Source organism: Lasioglossum baleicum, chromosome 2, assembly GCF_051020765.1.
Source record: "Lasioglossum baleicum chromosome 2, iyLasBale1, whole genome shotgun sequence".
In the NCBI taxonomy this organism is placed as follows: Eukaryota; Metazoa; Arthropoda; class Insecta; order Hymenoptera; family Halictidae; genus Lasioglossum; species Lasioglossum baleicum.
This window is the reverse complement of record NC_134930.1, coordinates 16463123-16475987: the sequence shown is the minus strand read 5'-3', so window position 1 is coordinate 16475987 and position 12865 is coordinate 16463123. Positions and strand designations below refer to the sequence as shown.

General features: G+C 35.6%; 1 protein-coding gene across 1 annotated transcript in view; it reads right to left on the bottom strand.

The window, feature by feature from the left end:
- LOC143219009 (very long chain fatty acid elongase 4) overlaps positions 1–12766 on the bottom strand; it is a 36879-nt gene extending 24113 nt beyond the window's left edge. The window contains exon 1 of the mRNA XM_076444747.1: positions 12460–12766. The gene's annotated coding sequence lies outside the window, so the exon portion shown is untranslated. The remainder of the gene's footprint in view (positions 1–12459) is intronic.
- Positions 12767–12865: the final 99 nt, after the last annotated feature.

Genomic DNA, 12865 nt, shown 5'->3' with positions numbered 1-12865 from the left:
CAGTCATCAAGCTGGCTATTAAATTAGCTAATGGTGGGCGAAGGCGTTTATAAATCATGCGTCACTTGTAGGCTGCGTATCCTGATGCGTTTTATGACTTTGAAAGATATTCAACGAATAGATGTTAAGAATGCAACAAAAACTTTATTGCAAATTCCATTTTTATTTTGGATTATTTCCCGCTTGTTAGGACGATTAACATGTTCGCTACCTACATAAGCACGGTGACCTGAATCTTGCGGAAAATGTAATAAAGAGACGTTTATGTGCGGTGTATTATTTAGTGTCGTCACTGGCAACGTAATAGCAGGAAATTGATGCATTTTATTGCATCAGTTTTTAATATCTTGTAGAAGGGAGACAATCCATTCAGTATTTTATTATGCCGTTTTACTATTCGAGAACGGAGATTTTTAAGTAATAGAGAAATTTTCTAAGACGATTGCAAGAAACAAAAATAAAAGAGAAATGTATTTCTTGTGACTAAGAAATGTTCTTGAATTGTTCTTGTAAATTTACAGTCTCTTGTTTTAAAAATGTATTTCTTGTAACTAAGAAATGATCTTGAATTGTTCTTGTAAACTTACAGTCTTGTGTTTTACATAATAGTAAAATCTAAATAGTGACAGCGTAATAGTAAAACAGATTGTATTAAAAATCGACCAATAAAAACTTTTCTCAAGTTCATTTTGTAAGATTGCATAATGATAAAATATATTACTTGAAAATCGACCGATGAAAAATAATCAATATTAGAAACATGTGCCCATTCGAAGGAAGCTTCGCTCGAAGAAGATGAAAGCTGTCAGCGATCGTTGTCACGCGATTACTGCAGGAAAAGTATTACAATTTCACATCGCCGATTTCCCCGCAGCCACCGATAATTATTACATTCAACTAACAAGTGTTACATTATCGCCAGTCACGGTACCTGCTCCACGATTCTCGTATTCTCCGAAGAGAAGAGGCTACGGATGAAAGTTCGCTTCAGGCGATTGTCCTATTGATCCTCTTCCTATGATTGCGATCAATTCACATGATCGAACAACAATCAGAATCGGAGAAAACATCGAGTGCTACATTGTTGCAAATGTAATTGCCAGTTTCGAACGGTCGACATCAAAACTGTACTTGAAATCTTTCAGCTTAGGAAATCATACATTTTTGCCTGATTGAAAAATGGGGAACTTTAACAACGTTTTTTTATATATAAAATTATGATACTGTAAAAAATTAATATATACATCTTGTTACGTGATGTTTCAATAGTACTTCCTGAAAAATTGAACTAAATAGCTTCAAGTAGAAGGACGTGCCAACCATTTTATTATATTAGTAGGATTGTCATTGGTTGGTGAAATTAAGAAACACTCAACAATTGTTTTTTAAAATTTTGTTGCGTGATGTTTCAATTATACTTCCTAAAAAATTGAACTAAATTTCCACTCTAAAGAACGTGCAAAGGCTGAAACGAAATCATCAAGCTCATCGCCAGACACAGAGTGGTAATTAAAAATTTGTTTTCGGTATCCAAAGCTAATTTTACAATTTCGCGGATCGTGCAATTAATATTTCCATTGACGCTCCGAACGATTCGTCGGTGTCCAAGTTTTCGTAATGACCCGAACACTCGGCACATTCCTAAATGTAGATCATTCCACAATTCGCTGACGCGGAATGATTCGGTAAAAACTCGACGACGTGGAATCTTTTTTTCTTTAGCTGTTCGTAAAACGAGTCGATTAAAATTTACGGTTACATTTTAATGCTCCATTTTAAGGCATTTTAACGAACAATCTCCGTGGGCTAATTACGAGCGAGGCAATTAGTCATTGACAGTTAACAAGGTTTATTAACTTGTTCCGTGAGTAAATTGATCAACTTTTCGTCGTTTATTTGCACATTTGTACAAATCTTTTTATCACGCTTTTATTAACTTGCCGCGTTGTTGTTGTTGTATGCGTCAATTTTTGTAATCGAATTTTACTCCTCTTCCCATAGTCCAATATTGCTGAAATGTTGTATACATACTTGCTTCCGATGACAATAAAAGTAGAAAATAAAATATATAAAGAAAACTTTTCAAAAACCACGCTTATATTAAAATGCACTAGAAAGGAGAAGATAATTTTTTTCCTGGTTTTCCATAAAATACCGAATCTAGTTAAATGATTGATAATATTTTTACCCAAAATTTTAAGCAATTAGTTCAAAATTTCTTCTGTTATAAAATTACTGGCTGAATAGATAGAAAAATTTAATATTAATTTAAATAAAATCATTAAATTAGTGACCATATTAAAATAAAAGCGTGGAGCGCTAAACTATATTGACGTAATCTTCTATTTTATTTATAGTCACTAATGTCATGATTTTATATGTATATATATATTTAAAATATTAAATTTTTCTATCTATTCCAACACTAATTTTATAACAGAAGAAATATTGAACCAATTGCGTAAAATTTTGATTCGGCATTTTATGAAGAACCAGGAAAAAATAATTTTCTCCTATTTAGTGAATATTAATATAAGTATGTTTATAAAAGTTTTTTTATTGCATTATGCATAGAATACAATGCAATAAAAAAAATGTTTGACCTTAGAATTCAAGGTCAAGGACAATTTTTCGGCAATTATTTTTGATAGATCTTTTTGCAGCCAAGAAAAATTACTGTTACGAAAATTACACGAATAAGAAACGGTAAAATAACATTAAAAAGTTGGCACGTTTTATTTTCCATTCGGTGTTCTCCTTTATTTAGAAATATCTCGGAGACTAAGTTTCGGTGCGCAAAATTCCAAAGTCCAGAACACGGATATTTTTGTCGAGTACATATTTACTGGGACACCCGGTAGAAAATCACGACGTTCTCTTCGTCATCGGAGACGCGAGTATCGTGGAACGCCACTCGTTACACGACCTCGTTCGTCGCGGCTGAACGTTTCTCCGCTTTTCAGCCGATGAACTGCCGAGTCATTTATTTTACGACCATCTCCGACGATCTCGTTAGCTCGGCTTCTAAATATTTACTCTATCATTGTTCTACCGCATTTACAGCTACAACGAACGTCTACGTCCCGGCGCGGACACGTAATACTCGGTCGCTCCACTTTTGGATGATCTTATACGTCTAATAGGATTTTCTATGTAACATACTCGGGATTCCTTGCTGAGTAACTGGTGTTGTACTATTCCCCGATGTGTTGTAATTATTTGGAACGTTTTAAAAAATATTCGGTGAATTTAGGAGCTGTCGGTGCCAACGTGGACTCGCAGTAAGTGGAAAAGGCAAGACATAGTCAGACGAGGCACGCCAATTCCACTTGATTGAACAACGTTTCTATTAATTATCGTGCGTGTGCGTATCATTGTTTGATAAGAAATTCTTGAAGTTGTTTATTATGTCTTGTTTGACAATATGTCTTTTGTTGTTTAATCTTTTTATTGATATGTATTGATATGATCATGTTTGAAGATTCACACTCTCAAAGTTGCAGTTTGTTGAATACAAATCTTTCAGCCTGTTTAATGAACAATGAATGATGATCGTGAAAAATGAAACTATTGAATAATATCACGATCAATTGCAAAAATAATTTTAATAGAAAATATTTGTAATAAGTAATACAAATTTTATGTATACATTGAACAATGAGATGAAATTAACTTATCACAATCAATTTCAAGTACAAAATTTATGTATTCATTGACAAATGAGATGAAATTAACTTGTCGCAATCAATTTCTAAAACAATTTTAATAAAAAATATTCGTAATGAGTAACACAAATATGATATATTCATTGAAAAATGAGATGAAATTGACTTATCACAATCAATTTCTAAAACAATTTTAATAGAAAATATTCGTAATCAGTCATACAAATTTTATGTATTCCTTGACAAATGAGATGAAATTAACTTACGTCATTAACCATGATAACAATCGCCTACATCAAATCTAACGACTGAAATAACAAATGGCAATAAAACAGCAATTGGCTATTATACTGTATTAAAATCTAGACAGCAATGGATGCCATAACTGCAGGCTAGAGGCAGATAGTATTAAATAATATCATTTATAAACCATACATATAATACAAGCATAAAATATCGAGTCTAACGCCTGAAATAACATATAATTGTTATCCAAGAATAAATGGCAATAAAATAGCACACAATTGACTATTATACTGTATTAAAATCTGCAGGCTAGAGGCAGATAGTATTAAAAAATATCATTTATAAACCATAAATATAATACAAGCATGAAACATCAAGACTAACGCCTGAAATAACATATAATTGTTATCCAAGAATAAATGGCAATAAAATAGCAATTAACTATTATACTGTATTAAAATCTAGACAGCAATGGAAGCCACAATACCAGTCTAGAGGCAGATAGTATTAAAAAGCATAATTCGTATTGGATAATTGGCACAGTAGTGGCACTAATTGTCCACAATCAATGTTTATCTCGGCGGTGGATGGTGTGGGATAGAATTGACAGTGATTTTCACTGGTTACTGGCACACATTTCCCTCGGAATCGTCATCACGTATCGAGGAAACGTGCGTTACGGAATGTTGGCCAAGCGTACATCTATGAAATAATATTTGGCGTGTTCGGCAAATGTTTGTTCGGCGTTGAGAACGTTCCAGGAATCGATCATGCCGCTAAAGCGTAAACGTTTCAACGTTTGGAAATCCTCGCGCGCTAGTGCCCTCCGTGAGATCGCATAACAATTAACATTTTTTCGACAGTGCATACATTCTTACAAATCTCCTAATCTATCTTGATCTTGATTGCATCATCGTAGATGGATCCGACACGTTTACATGTTCGTAAATGAACAGTATGATGAGCATGATGCTGCAAAAATAATTGTGTTCATCGAGTCATTCATTTACAGGAAATTAATCGATTTATGTTCCTTAATTTAACAATTTCAAATTAATTTCGAGGATCCACAGTTCGTCGAGTCTTTAATCAATCAATTTCCAGTTAGTTTTGTTGATCGACAAGACTATGGATCCATAAATTAATCTGTTTGCATGTAATTATCTTGATCTATGGGGTCATGGAGCAATTAGTTCGCCAATTTATCAATGTATACGATAAACAAACATAATCGTAGATCGGTAGTATACACAGTTAGCTGATTTATTACCATAACAGATAGTGAGAGTCGCTATCAGACGAACGTCATCGATAAGAAATTTACAATCGTATGGATCTTGAAAGAATTTATTACGTCGACATTCACTTGAAAACCTTAGTTATCTTTATGGAACGATAACATTTACAGTTCCGTAAAAAACTGTATTCTTTCGTTCGACTCTTTGAGTATGCACTTAAAATATTTGAAAAGTATCTCGTCATCGAGATTGTTTACAGTGTAACAGGAAAGTCTGCAAATGGATGACTAATTAGTAATTACATCAATCGTAATTTTCTGACAACTGATGCTTTCTAATCGTAAGAAAATAAAAATTGCAGTGTATCGATGCACAAGTTTGACAATGATCTATGAATCTATAAATATTTCACTGGATCCGTGGACGAGGAGCCTGTGGATCCATGTAATTAATTGTAAACAGCTTAATTGATGATCTTACGCATTTGTCGACTGTGGATCAATGGAATCATTTTGAAATCGATCACTCGATGAATTTATGAATTTACAACTTGAATTTATACGAGTACCTATAGATCCGCATAAATCATTGATAGCTTAATCTCTTCATAATTTAATATTGCGTATAATTTCTTAATACTTAATAATATTTAATAAAAATTCAATACGTTTTTTTTTTATCAGTGATAAAACACAAGCAATTTTGCAAATTATTTCAAAAACTCAACGTTTCGATCCATATTCGCAAAAGTAAATTTCGCGTCTTATTATTTAATATTGAATAAACTAATGAATTGGTGAATTCCTTAAAATGATTGATGTGTTTTCTGAGTTTATTGATAGATTTTGCAGCATTGTAAATATCTACGTAGACAATTAACTCTAAATCGATGAACTGAGAGTCGCCACTAAAAATTGCTGTATGTACCATTATTCAAATTATTGTTTACATTATTAAATATGTCGGTATCCAATGAATTGCTAAACATTTAGATATTGTATGAGCTATTATACGAATTTCATATCCATAAAATTTAAGAAATCATAGGGAATGGAAATATATTTTAAGTCGGTAGAAATGTTTAATTTCAAAGTTAAAATTGCTCCGAGTGCACAGCATTAAGTTTCATCTAAGAAATGTAATTTTTTAAAAATCACGATTGAAAAAAATACTAAGTATTGGTTTTTACAACTTCGTTGTTCGAATATTCGCGAGTGTGATTGTAATATTGTCAGGACACGAGGTTCGCGTGCAATCTTTCCCAAGATCGAATCTCTTGCTTGATCAGCATCCGGAATGCGATCTAAATCGTCTCTCACGAGAGAAACCGCTTCTGCGGCGAGACGAGACGAGCTCTCGTACGATACTCGATACACGTCGCGAACACTGTTAGGCCTGAAACGAAGGGAAAAGTTGTCGGCTCTAGAGAGTGGTTGTTGCACTTCCTTTCTCCGGCGTCGACTAAACTCTGTGCCCATGCCCGTGCCTATCGTAATCATCGGAATTCATCGTGTAATTAGCTGTGAAATCGTTCGCGTTGTTCGACAACAATTAACCGAGGTTCAGACAATCCGGCGCTGATAAGACGACGTGTATATGTATACAGTGGCTCAACACATGCTTAGAGTAGAAAATTAATTCTAATCATTGTGCACCGTTCTGGGAAAAGTGCTTACTTCAGATATTGCTTAAACATACCGTAGAATCGTTCTATGTAAGGAATATCCAACTAGTTATGGTAGTTAATTAAAAACTTTTTATTACAATTATTGTGAGCCATTTTTTAGAAGTGCTTACTTCGATCATTCCTTAAACATGTTTCAACGACGATAATTGTCTTTGAGAGAGCCTGTAGAATTATTTCGTGTTGAAAACATTTGCATATCTGTTAGAATTGAAGCACAATAAATTTTGGAAGCTTTGAAGCACTTGTTCAGAAATTGAAAATGTTGTAAGTGCTTTTTGCAGCCACTGTATTAAATATTCCACTAACAATCGTTGTCACAATCAGTGATATGATTGTCACCGAGGAAATTTACCAAGCAAAATTTATCAATACGTGGACCCTGACATGATCGGAAAAGAAAAAGTGAAGATTATAAATCGGTATCGATAAGAAGACTTTGACGCTACCGATACGTAACAAAACACAATAGATCCTTATCTCTGCTGGATTAAATTTTTATTGACGATGAGTTAGGTTCAAGTTAATCTGATTAGGTTTTATTCCATTCGACATAGCTTTCAGATGTCTAAATTATCTACTTTCCTGTACAACTTGTTTGAATAAATTCTTCTGCAAAAGAAACGTCTATAAATAATATTTCTCGAAGAAGTTTCGCTTTCTACATAGACAGAAAGCAATGAGCCCGCGACTATAACGGCTCGTTATACTGCTCTAACGATCTACAAAAGCTGTAGGAAAGGAAATACTTGGATCAAACAGCAGTTTCACGCAATGTTGCCTCCGTTAAAGTAAAAGTGTTGGTCCCAACACTTTTCTTTTCAAACCCATTCTTCTGTTCCGAACCATAATCCATTGGAACCATAATCCAAGATGCTGTTTTTATCATCACTGAACCCCACAATTTACAAACTTTGTTACACTGGCAACCAGACTGCAAATATTTTCACATTTGCAACAGGTAGAAACCTCGAAATAAATTGTAGCTTGCTAGATTTAATCAAATTCATTTCATCTTACGTGCGTAGTCAAATTTCCAGGACTCAACAACTTCTCTGCTTTAAAAATAACAGATACACGAATGTTCTTTATGCTCTTCCAAATGCAATCGTATATTCTTAATGCTGTGAATGATTAAATAAATTTTTAAAAGCAGCAAGACGTCTTCAATGCATCAACATTTTTTCTCGAATGTTTTTCAACTTCGACAATTTTTTGTGCTTTAACAATAAAAGATGCACGAATGATTGTTTATGTGGAACGATTCTGTAGACTCTTCCAAATGCAATGGTACATTTTTTTAACGCTGTGAATGTTTAAATGCGTTTAAATAAATTCTTAAAAGCAGTAGGATATCTTTAATGCATCAACATTTTTTCTCGAATGTTTTTCAAGTTCGACAATTCTTATAGTGCTTCAAACGCACCGTTCGTTCGTAAAAGTTAGACGGTTACCATAATCTCCGGGAAAGTGAAGATCAGGCGAGTTAACTCGTCTCTCCTTTGACGGAATAATCCGGCGGCGCGACGTCGATGATATTTACAAGCATAATTGCACATGCTGCACGAGATAAATTGATGGACGATCAAGGAAAGTTTGCGGCCGCGTCGAAACGTTAATGTTCGTATGTCGCTTATGTTTCTCGGCGGGCCTAGACATTGACCTCGAAAGCGAGGTGATCGCAGCGGGTCCGCTCGACGAGAAGAAAGTGCAGGCCAGCCTCCGACCGGTGTGTACAACGTGCAATATCTGCAACATGTGCGTTTAATCGCAGGAAAAGCTCGCCCTATCGGCACGTGTTACACGCTGCCATTGGCATTGGGCGCATAATGATCTAGATCGAGGAATTGAGCGACGTATGCGTTATCACTACTCTGACTATAGTGCATCCAAAAACTATTCTAATACTGTTTCCCATTTTATAAAAGAACGATAAGAATTCAGGATCGCAGGAATTTCATTTTAACAATTGTTTGTTTCAATGTAAAATTATTCATTTATGCACAAATTTTATTCTTAACTCCTGTATAATGAAGGAAGTTGTCGGTTCTTGCATTGTAAACAAATTTTTATTTCACGTATCAAAATATTAGGTGTGCAAATAAGTTCTTTCTCCTTCTTTCCAAATTCAATGCAACAAGTAAGCAGCGAGGCAAATGATGCTTCTCGCACGCCATATTGCTTGAAATTGTTGCATACGACTGGAAACTCTTAGAGCGCTCATCACGACTCTTCTTAAAACTAAAAGAACGCTCTTTCAAATGGCTTTCAAAGTCGGGAAGTAATTCGAATTCAGTCAGAAGTTATGATCGTAGAAAAAAAGGGGAAGGAACTTATATATGCACACCAAATAAATTCAATTTTTGTTTTTGAACCGTGAAGTAATTATTAATTTGTATAATAAGTTTGTTTATATTCGTAACAAAAATTCAGACTGCAGAAATACATGAATACTTCCCAACGGAAGTAAATAATGATGATAATAATAATAATCGTCGATCCAAGGCAAGAAGCACGCTTTCTACAGGATCCGAATCAGGTATCAATCACGCTAGAGAATAATTACAACGTCCGAACCGTGTTTCAGTCACCAATCGTCAAGCGCGATCGATCTACCTATTATTCTCCGTTTACATTTTTCGATCTATGGATCGCGCGTCCAGCTTTCCTCTCTGGACCGCCATTTGCATTTGCCTCGGTGCAGGCGGTCGAACAAGTCAAGCGAAAGTGAAACTCTGATCTCTGCACGCGATAAGTGTGGAGAAAGAGAGTAAACGAGGAAGAATATCTTATCTGAAACGTAATTTGTTTAAATAACCGAGGAGAACAAACCGCAAAATGTACCAGTTGAGAACTACTCGGAGACTTCGTTTGTTCTGGACTGCTTCGATAATTATCCGAGAGGATTTTAAAGATTTAAAATTTTCTGGTAGATTGTGTTTCTTAATTAGCGAGGAATTTCTTTCGGTGAATGTAATAAAATGAAAAATAAACAAAGATTGTTGGAAGGAAATAAAAATTGTGTGAGTATGAAATAAGAATGGAATAAAAAATGTGTATTCCTTCTTTGAATAATTTTTGCGAATCGTCAACTGGGATTTGGGATTTTTCCCAGGACAAAAAAAGATGTCCAGGTCAATATTGTAATAAAGAGCAAGCTCTTCTTTCGTCATGGTTCCAGAAAAAATGATTTGTCAAGCAAGTATGCTCAGGAGACACTAAACTGTTCACACAATAGTGGATTTCGCAAAACGATCGTTTCTCTTTGTCAGTAAACGCGTGCAACGATGTTCGAGATGGTGAAGCACGAAACGTTCTACTCGGAGCAGTGGATTTTCGCTCTCGTGACCTGGCTGTAATAATTACCATATATCTCGTATTATCGATCAGTCGCGATTTTCATGCGGTCTCGCGAAGTTCTCGCGTTCGGGAACACGTTTGCGAGTACGGTGCCCACTGGAGAAAGTTCCGCGGACGCGAAATAATAATTCGAACGTGATACAGGAAACGGGAAAAGGTAATAAGAACAGCGAGACTGTCAGATAATGCCAATTGATAGAATACGTGGCGGAGAGCTGGTTGGAACTTTCACGCCCACTGTTATACTTTAGCAATAATTAATATGTGTTGACTTTTTGAATTTGTTCTTCGCATTGCTTTCATTTCTTTGATCGTTATTGAATTGATCTGGTAAATTGTGAAATTGTTATTCTTAGCTGGACACTCTTCTTTATTTTTAACACTAAACCTACCGAGCACATAAAAATCGCATGGCTCTATTTATTTAGATTTGTTTGCCATTTTTATTGCAATATGTGCTTCGATGTCAGCAACTTAATAATTTCAATAATTTTGAAATTAAAAATATGTATAAAACATGAATGGAGCGAGCCACAGCATACAAAAAATAAAATGGTCCTTCTTCATGCTCCTTGTTGATCTTTTAAAAGAATTGAATTTTAAAATGGTTAAGGGTAGTAAATTGATTAAAAGGGACATACGAAACATGAAAATATAAATAACATAAATCCATATAAATAAAATGTAAAGACAACGGGCAAAAAGACAATTTATAAGAAATGAAATAAATAGTCGAAGTACAGAAGGATAAAATACAAATGGCCTGGTGAATGGCATCGTAGCACAGTTCTCATTAGAACAATGACCACGACATGTAATAGTCTCATTCAAGCATTTAACGGTCGATTCACCGCGGTCATCTTAGAAAGTGTTCGAAAAAGAAATTTGATACATTCATATTCTCGCTGAGTATATTCGATCTCTCCTCGTAAAAATCAATGAAGAAGAAATTATCACAATCAGCTTCCACAATTAAGGTTAACTCAGAATAACAATGCGCAAGAGAAACACAAAATTTGACAAATAAGTGAAATCGAAGATAAACGATGAGTTAACTCGACCCGACCGGTTCATTAATTAAGAAAGAGAAAGGGGAAGGATGTAACCGAGCTGCAAATGACGAGTTAAGTCGTCCTGCGTTGTATTCATCTGTTCTTTTAATTATTTCAAAAATTTCTATTCAATTCTTTCAAAAAATCTATTCATTTTATGATTTAAATAATAATTATAATAGTTTCCTGAATACTCAAAATAACATGAAAAATTAAAATTGTTTTGGAGGGGTACTTTCATCCCTAGGAATATTTTTCAACAGGATAAAAATTGTTCTATTATTAGCATCGCGTGAGCTACATTTGTGCAAAGTTCCAAATTTATTTTTTAATTTTCCAGCTGTCGACCATCGCTTTTTAAATTATTTTCCTTTCGTGATATTTTTGTGACATTTTTTAGCAAACCAAAAAAAGTGTTTCCAGATACTTCGTGACGCCATAACCTTCAAAACTAACTCTCTTCCTGCTTCCAACACCCACCCACATAGAAAGAGAAAGGAAGCCACTGGGACGCGTCAGATCAACGCCCCTGACCTTCCCATCACCTTCCATCAAAAGCTTCAATGTATTCCTTCATAAAAATTATTAATTTCACTAATAACACACTAGATAATCCAAAAAGTTTTCTCACTTTCCTTTTAGTATGGCGATGTTATCACATACAATATATCAAAAATCGAAATCCCACACACACTGTCCATGAATAACATCCAACAACTCCCAAAAACATCAAAATCCCAAAAAGAACCGGCTCAACGGATCCCAAGATCAGAAACCAGCAGGTCACGAAGCATCACCCCTTCCAAGGTCTTAACCCAGACCCAAATCCCCACACAATGTCCACCGAAAACCTCGAGCAGCTCCTCGGAACATCAAAAAATCCCAAAAACAATTTCCTCCATACACCTCAAAATCAAAAATTCAGCAACACACTTAGCTTCATCCCCTCGAAGGACCTAACTTCTTCGATTCTACAATAGGTTAGAGTGTCCTCGAAGCAACGAAAACATTTCGTACAAATACTACCCAAAAAACAGCATCAATATCCTCTATCTAGAATCCCGAAGACAAACATTTCCTGTACCGTTTCAAAAAGCAATGCTCTGATCTTTCCAAATCAACTATCAGATCAAAGGACTCGACAAGGGGGCGGATAACTGTAAAAGGGGGGAGGTGAACGTCTTCTATTGAAACGATATTGATCATGTACTCACTGGTGTCGGTCTAGCACGGAGACATCGCAAGAACACTGACACTTCTACGTCAAGGACCTCGAAGGCACGGGCATCGTCTTCAGGTTCTGTCCAGCAGCTACGATGTTGATTTCCGACACGTTTCACCGTCGCTGGTGGCTAATTAATGGCCCGGCGATCACCATTAAGTTGATACTTATTAGAGAAACGCGGCACCGCGACGATTACGCGACGATCATCGCTGTATTTCGCCGGAAAACACGGCGGAGCGATCCTGTTCCGGCTGCCACGAGCATGGAGGGTGCAGGCGCCGCCGGCCGGCCGCCATCATAGAAATCAATACAACCCTTCAGACCCGGTGCTCATCCACGCAGTTCCCATCTGCGAGCCAACCTTCGCGTTCGCGTTGCTTAACCTTGCTCCAAGG